Genomic DNA, 8,054 nt, shown 5'->3' with positions numbered 1-8,054 from the left:
GCTGAATGCCCAAAGCCCTCTAGAGAGGAGGAGGTGACCTTTTCATTTTGTGCCCCTACTTTCCGCCTCTTGCTGCCTTGGACAAATCTCTGGGTAGGTTCCTCAGAGGGCTTATGATGACAAAAGCACCACTAGAAATGAGTTCTTTCCTCCTGGGCTGAGACTGTGGATGCCTAGCTGGCCCTTCAGGACTTTGGATTCAAGACCTTCCCAGTCTAGGAGCAGCTATCTTGAAGCTGCTGTTCCAGGAGGAAGAAATATCTGAGTTTTCCTGATGACACAGTCATCTCCTTGGCATGTCAGAACCAAGATCCTCCAGGAAGCACTCATCTTCCCTGCACCCTCCCTCTGAGCCACATCTTCCTGCCATTGAAAGAACCCAAGAGTCAGGGTCACCTCTTCTGGGAGGACCTTTGTTCTGGTCTTTGTTGGCCTCCTCTTTCTCCCAGCCTCCAATGGCACCTGGGCCTGTGAACTATATATTGGTTCCCAACTGGGACTTTGTCCCCCAGAGACATTTGGCAATAATATATGAAGACACTTTGATTTGTCACCACTAGGGGTGGGGGCATAACTAGTGCTAAATATTCTGCAGTACACAGGACAATGCCTCTCATCTCCCAACAAAGAATAATCTCGTCCAAAATGCTAATAGTGCCAAGACTGAGAAACCCTGAACTACAGGATAGAATATGCCCTGTGATCTACTCTCTTGTACTGTGCACAGCTGTGGTTCCAGGGAAGCATTTAAGCCTCGCTTCTCTTCCCAGATATTCCATTGCCCCAACATCTCAGAAACTAAGGCGACAAAATGGGAAAGGCCTTTCAAACCCTGGGCTGGCGCCAGCAAGTCGAGGAAACACCTTTTTTTGAAAATCTGTGAAGACAGGATGTCTCATGCATCACTGGGATGAGGAAGGAGGGTGTCTGGTTTGTCTGAGGGTTGGCGTGGTGTAAAGCATCCCAATAAGCACGGGCCATGGGGTCAGGTACACCCTAATTCAAACTGCACCTCTGCCACTTTTGGCCATGTGGCCTAAGCAAGTTTCATAACCTCTTTGACTTTAACTTCCTTGCTATGAAATGAGAAACACCCCTCATTTGTTGAGGTCTGATGAGGGTTGAGTGAGATGGTACAAGCAAGGAGCCCAGCACAGAGAAAATCCTCATCACATGCTAGCTCTTTCCTAGACTGAGAATTCAAAAATGTTTTAAAGACTAGTTCACTCGCAGAGGTCTATGCTGCCAACCTTACTGTTTCATAGGGTTAATGGATAATTTGGCTGTTGTAGGCTAGATGAGAAGATTAGAGCTGCTGTAAGCAAGCGACTTCAGGTAGCTCTATGATACACTGGTAGAGCTGAAGCGAAAGGCTCGCTCTGTGTCAGTAGCTGTGATGACGCTATAATGGGCTTGGTCACTGGCAGGAATGCAATGAACCACAGGTTGTCCATGGGCACATTTCAGCTCAGCTCACAAACATATTTTTAAAGGTTAGCAGAATATTCCCATCTTGGGAAATCAGCACTATGCTAATTGTGGAAGTAGCACCGGGCTGGGAGACAGCCAAGCCTGGTCACCCGTGTTACCAGGAAGCGCCTGTCCTGCCTTTCCCCAGCCCATCTTCTTGATTTCCAGGGCTTGGGGTCCCTTGGCTATAGAAAGCCTGAGGCTCCAGGAGAACCATGCCTCAGGGTGTCCTCCTTTGCACCAACTCACACAGCAATCAGACCAGGTCTTTGCAATCACAGGCGCAGTTTTGACTGGGAGGGAGGACTTGGCATGCTATTTGAGAAAGACTAGCAACCAAAAATTCATGCCCACTGTTTCATAAGTTCCCCTTCTGGAATCTTCCGTAACGACAAAATACAAACAAGGCCGAGAGCACACATATGTTCATTGCAGTGTTGTGTGTGATAGCAAAGGATTGGGCACCTCCCAGTGTCCACCCAGGGAGGATGGGTATACAAATGATGAGGCACTTGGGTGACATACTGTCACGCTGTTTCTAAAGACCAATGGTAAAAGTTTGGTACAGTGTCAGAAAGTTCTTGTGACATAATGTGTAACATAAAAGAGAGAGAGACAGAGAATAGCACGTCAGTATCTAAAATGTGTTTCTGTCCCATTTTGCATAAGGTGAGAACGGGATGGGAACATCTTACAGATTGTTTTGGTCCACACAGAGTTTCTGTCCCAATATTTTCTTGCATGAGGGCAGTAGAAAAGGTCCTAAGAGGACTCAGTCTCAGCCCCAGAGCGAGGGATTCACCATCTCTGGGAGCTGCCAGGAGCAGCAGTGTCAGCCCTAGGGGAGCTAGATGGTGCCTCTCTAAACCCGAGAAACCACCTGCAGCGTGTAGCTCAAAAAAACTGAGTGTGGACCCAAAAACTGGACGAGATTTTAGGGGGCAGGAGGCTAGTCAGAGCAGGGGCAGAGCCTGGGGTCTGTTCTCAGGGGAACAGGCGGGACGGGGGGCTGCCTGAAAGACTCGGAATATGCAGCTCCCTCCAAGTGGTCCTTCAAGGGATCTCCCAACTTGGTTCCCTGTCTTTGGCATGGGTCATTTGCTTTGAAGACACAGAAGCTGCTTCAAGCCATGTCAACAAAAACAGCATTTAATAGATGGAAACTCCACAGAGCCCACCCACAGATGATACAGGAAACTGAGACGTCGGGGGTTCCCTCCTGTCTGTGTGGCCACTGGGTCTCCACCTCTCCTTTTCTCTCCCACCGCTGCTTTGTCTGTGTCCCCCCAAAAGGTCCACGTTCAGGGTTGCCACCCTGCCTTGACCTCTGTTCTGAAAGACAATGGCTCATTCCCACATTTCTGCCTGCAGTTCCCAAGTCCCTCCAAGTCCAAGGAAAAGAAAGGAATCTGATTGGCTCTAGTTGGGCCAACTGTAAGGATGACCAACACCCCTTTTTTACCCAACACAAGGCCTGTGGCTGAGCAGGTAACTCCCTGCCCCTATTATCCACCCGCCTTCAAAGCCTTGCGTAAATGAGCTCCCGTTGCCCTCATGCTCACTTCCAGGGACTGCCTGGCCCCTCCAGTCTGACCCTCCCAGGGCCCACTGCCAGATGCACTTCCCTTCCAAACAGTCTGTATTTGCCTCAAGCCCAAAGCCCCCTTGATCAAGTGCCAGCCTGAGCCTGCCCAGTTTGTTGCCAGGGTCCCTCCTGGGAACCTTGTTGTCTGATGGCCTTTGTCTATAAGGCTTCCTGATGGCCCCAGACATGCCCCAGGTGTATACTCCTTTCACACTCAACACAGAACACTCTCTTGACCAGGTGTCCAAGCAATTCTCCAGGAGACTCTGACTGGATGTCCTATAATTCGATTCAATCGGACACTGTCAACCTGGAGTCGTAGATCCCACAGGTTAAGGGCTCAGTCCCACAAAACTGCGCCACTTCAAATGCAGTCTCAAGTTATACGTTGCCACCTATACTTCTGACCAATTGGCTATAAATCGGGGTTCCCACACCCCACTCCTCCGGTTGGATTTGCTAGGACAGCTGACAGAACTCAAGACGGCACTCATATTGACCAGTTCGTGGGAAAAGATTTTACAAAGGGTTACAGATGACCAGCCGACTAAACACGCTCACGTGAGTTGTGTGGGAAGGGCATGGAGCTTCCATGCCCTCTCCCGCATGCCACCCCCCAGGGACCTCAGATGTGTGGAAGCTCATCAAATCTTTGTTCAAGAGTTTTACTTTCCCAGAGATCGGTAGGCGGGGCTGAAAGTTCCAACCCTCTACTCACTAGGTCTTTCTGGTGACTGACCTCATGCTGAGGCTAGGTAGGGCCCCCACATGGTCACCTCCTCAGCATAACTTCAGGTGTTATCAAAGGGACTCATTATGAGATGATCACTCGGGAAATTTTTTTTTTTTTTTTTTTTTTTTTGAGATGGAGTCTCGCTGTCACCCAGGCTGCAGTGCAGTGGCGCGATCTCTGCTCACTGCAAGCTCCACCTCCTGGGTTTGTGCCATTCTCCTTCCTCAGCCTCCAGCTGGGACTGCAGGCACCTGCCACTACGCCCAGCTAATTTTTTTTTTTTTTTTTTTTTTTTTGTATTTTTAGTAGAGACGGGGGTTTCACCGTGTTAACTGGGATGGTCTAGATCTCCTGACCTTGTGATCCGCCCATCTTGGCCTCCCAAAGTGCTGGGATTACAGGCGTGAGCCACCGTGCCCAGCGATCACTGGGGAAATTCTAAGGGTTTTAGGAGTTCTGTGACACCAACTGGGAACAAGGACCAAATATACTGTATTTCATATTATACTACCACCCTCAATTACAGCCTGGGGTGCTTGGGGGCAGAGATCCTGCCATGCAGCACCTGGGAAGATGCTGAGCCCCCGGATGGTCAGCTGATTGTCACCACGGGATCTGGCTGGTGGCCAGAGCAGGTGCGCAGACTGCAAACCCTGGTGGCCTCCGGGCAGCATGCATGGCTGCTCTGCAGAAGGGGCCTGGGGTAAAGAGCAGAAATCATGAGGCTTTGCCAGCTGGGGCTGAAGGAGGCGTGTGGGAGTGGAAGTACCTGGAGCCCAGGGACAAAGTCCTGTAATAAATTACGTGGGCCCAGAGCGCTCCCGGTCATTTCCTCTTGGAGCCCTACCTCCTCTTCCTCTGTCCCTTACTCCCGGACACACCCGGAGTCCCAACACTGCCTCCTTTCCTGACTCTTTCAGGGTGCCCAGGGTGGAGGGGATCCCCATCCTGACAAGGTAAGGGCGTGCTGGGGGCACATGTCTGCCAGTGGGGAGGGGGGGTCACCGCTCCGAAGAGGGTCGCTGGGCAGGAAGTAGGTCCAAGATGTAGGCCCCCTGGCAATAGGATGGAACAGGTCTGAGGGATAGAGAATGGAGAAGCCCTTCAGGAGCCTGGAAACCAGAAACCGCAGCAGGGGACTCAGTCCGTCGGGCTGAAGGGCAGCTCCGGGGGAGCTGAGGAGGAGGAGGAGGAGGGCGAGAAGCTCTCTACCCCTCTGCTGTAGAAGGGCAAACTCCCTGCAGGAGGGGAACGGCAGGTGCCAAGGCTGCTGCCACCCTGAAGCCTCCTCACAGCTGGAGGGCCTCACTGTGGAATCACAGGACGTCAGGGATAGCCTGGGTCCCATAATGAGCCCCTGCCAGATGTCAGCTGTGCCGTGTGTGACATCCCACTGCATCCTTGCAACACAGTGGTGGAATTGCCTCCATTTTATGGCCACAGAGACTGACGACCATGGAAGTGAAGCCATGGAAGTGAAGGTGCCCATAGGAAGAAGCAGAGCTGGATTCGACTCCAAAGCCCAGGCTCATCCGCCGTACCCCTGTACCTTGGGCAACTGACTTTAGTCGCCTCTGGAAGGCTAGGGCCCTGGGGAGAGGCAGGACAGGCCTGGAGTGGGGTGGGGGGTGGCGGGGGGGAAGAGGTGGCTGAGGAGAGGGACCGTGCTGGGGCTCACACGGGCTGTCCCCCTTGAGCTGTCCAGGTGGTGTGTGTCCCATCCCCATTTCACAGAGGACGAAACTTGAGACACAGAGATCGTGAGAGCTGGCCCAGTGCAGACAGCTGGTGGGTGTGGGGCCCCCAACCCATATCCCCCAAATTCCGCATGACGAGGCCTCCCCTTCAGGCTCCACTTTGTAACCCTGGACTTGAATTTGGCTCTAATTTTTCAGACCCCTGAACTTTGTTTAGGATTTTAGTTCGGAGATTCGCACACACCCTCCATGAGTCATTGTTAGGAACCCCTCAGCTCATCAGCACTTTGGGCAGGAAACCCACCCCATCTCCCTGGACCTGCGGGGGGCCCTGCATCTGTCCCTCAGATGCCACTCTAAGAAGATAGTCCTCAGGCGGCTGTCTTGGGGCCCGCTGCATCCACAGCTCTTCCACAGGGCTTTGTGGAGAGGCGGCACCGCAGGGATGTATGTGTTGATATTACCTCCTGTTTTACATACGTCAAAAGATAAAATTATAACAAATTTATCTTAAAGATCTTAATTGGCTTTTATTTGCAATTCTAGAATCGGGCAACACCCCATTCTACAGAATACAATGAATGTTCTGATGAGCGGAGCAGAGGAGTTTGGCTTTATAGACAGAACAGGGCACAGAGAAACAGAAAACAAAAGGGGATGAGTCATTTCAAAGTTATTTTCCTTGTAAACGCTAGAGCAGAGGGAACTTCCCTATCATGCCCACTGAAACTGGCCCATCTGGGGCTCCAGCTGTTGTCTCTCTCCTAATTCTTAGAAGGTCAGATAATCTTCATTTCGGCCTGGTGCTGTGGAACTTCAGCATGAGTGACTCCATCTTGGTCTGGCCTGTTGGCCTTGTGTAGGAGCTCAGACCAAACCAATGACCTCCATACATTTTACTTAACACATGTATTTAAATGACGCTTGTGTCCCCATTCTTGGTCCACATAACAAGCTTTTCAGGGAGGAAAGCCAGAATCCTAGCACATTTTTCACAGAAGAGATCAGGAAGGGTAAAGAAGGCTGGGCATGGTGGCTCATGCCTGTAATCCCAGCACTTTGGGAGGCTGAAGTGGGAGGATTGCTTGAGCCCACAACATGGGGAGACTCCATCTCTACAGAGGAAGAGGAAGAAGAAGAAGAGGAAGAGGAAGAAGAAGGAGAAGGAGAAGAAGAAGAAGGAAAAGGAGAAGGAGAAGGAGAGGAAGAAGAAGAAGAAGAAGAAGAGGAAATAGGAGGAGGAGAAGGAGGAGTAGGAGGAGGAGGAGAAGGAAGGACTTGACCAAGGCCACTGGACTGTGAGCTCCTTGAGAGCCTGAGCTGGGTTTCCTCGGGTTTTTTCCATCTCCTGCACATGCCCAGGCCTCAGCAGAGAATGGACACTTGGCACGTGCTGAATGAATGAATGGAGTAGCTAGCGGCAGAAGACGAGCTCAGAATGAAGTGAAGTTTTCAAATCCAGCATCATTGTAGATTCTGTTGCCTGTCTTTCCAGCAGTGTGTAGTGTGATCCTTCGCTGCCAGCTGGGGAGGCGACGCTGCAAAGGAAAAGTGACCCATGTACACCAGAGGCACAGACCTCCGGCATTGAGTGGTCAGAGGAGGCAGTCCTGGGGCTGAGGACAGGTAGGGGTGGGAAGGGATGCAGCAGGCTGTGAGGGGAGGATGGTGTGAGGATGAGGGTGGGGAACGGGGGATGTTCCAGGTGGAGGAAGTGGTGTCTGCAAAGACACAGAGCAAAGGAAGTACCAGTAAGGCTTGGGCACTGTTGGCACTTAGCAGGGATGAAATACAGTTAAGGGGAGTGTTAAGATATGCTCTAGAATGTTTCATGATGATAGAAATGTTCTCTTTTGCACTGTCCAAAACAGTAGTCACAAGTGGCTGTTAAGCACGTGAAGTGTGGCTAGTGCAACTGAGGGTGTGAATTTTTTTTTTTTTTTTTTTTTGAGACGTTGTCTCGCTCTGTTGCCCAGGCTGGGGTGCAGTGGCCGGATCTCAGCTCACTGCAAGCTCCACCTCCCGGGTTTACACCATTCTCCTGCCTCAGCCTCCCGAGTAGCTGGGACTACAGACGCCCGCCACCTTGCCCGGCTAGTTTTTTGTATTTTTTAGTACAGACGGGGGTTTCACCATGTTAGCCAGGATGGTCTCGATCTCCTGAGCTTGTGATCCGCCCGTCTCGGCCTCCCAAAGTGCTGGGATTACAGGCGTGAGCCACCGCGCCCGGCCCAAGGGTCTGAATTTTTAATTCAGCTAATTTAAATATAAATAGCCACGTGTGGCTAGTGGCTACCATATTGCACAGTGCAACCTAGAGGGTCTTGCTGATCAGGCTAAGAGAGAGGTGAAGTAGAATAAGCAAACGCTTTGGATTCAAACATTTGCAGATTCAAATCTTGTTTCTTTTATTTTTCTTGAAATGGACTCTGGCTCTGTTGCCCAGACTAGAGGACAATGGCATGATCTTGGCTCACTGCAACCTCTGCCTCCCAGGTTCAAGCAATTCTTCTGCCTCAGCCTCCCGAGTAGCTGGGATTACAGGTGCACACCACCATGCCCAGCTAAT

At 51.3% G+C, this 8,054-nt stretch overlaps 1 protein-coding gene across 1 annotated transcript in view; it reads left to right on the top strand.

Annotated features, from left to right (window-relative positions):
- Positions 1 to 4,612: 4,612 nt before the first annotated feature.
- The window catches only part of MYO7B (myosin VIIB), a 104,708-nt gene continuing 101,266 nt past the window's right edge, over positions 4,613 to 8,054 (top strand). The window contains exon 1 of the mRNA XM_037988124.2: positions 4,613 to 4,744. The gene's annotated coding sequence lies outside the window, so the exon portion shown is untranslated. The remainder of the gene's footprint in view (positions 4,745 to 8,054) is intronic.

Source organism: Chlorocebus sabaeus, chromosome 10, assembly GCF_047675955.1.
Source record: "Chlorocebus sabaeus isolate Y175 chromosome 10, mChlSab1.0.hap1, whole genome shotgun sequence".
In the NCBI taxonomy this organism is placed as follows: Eukaryota; Metazoa; Chordata; class Mammalia; order Primates; family Cercopithecidae; genus Chlorocebus; species Chlorocebus sabaeus.
Note: the sequence above shows the minus strand (reverse complement) of the source record. Positions and strands in the feature narration are given on the sequence as shown.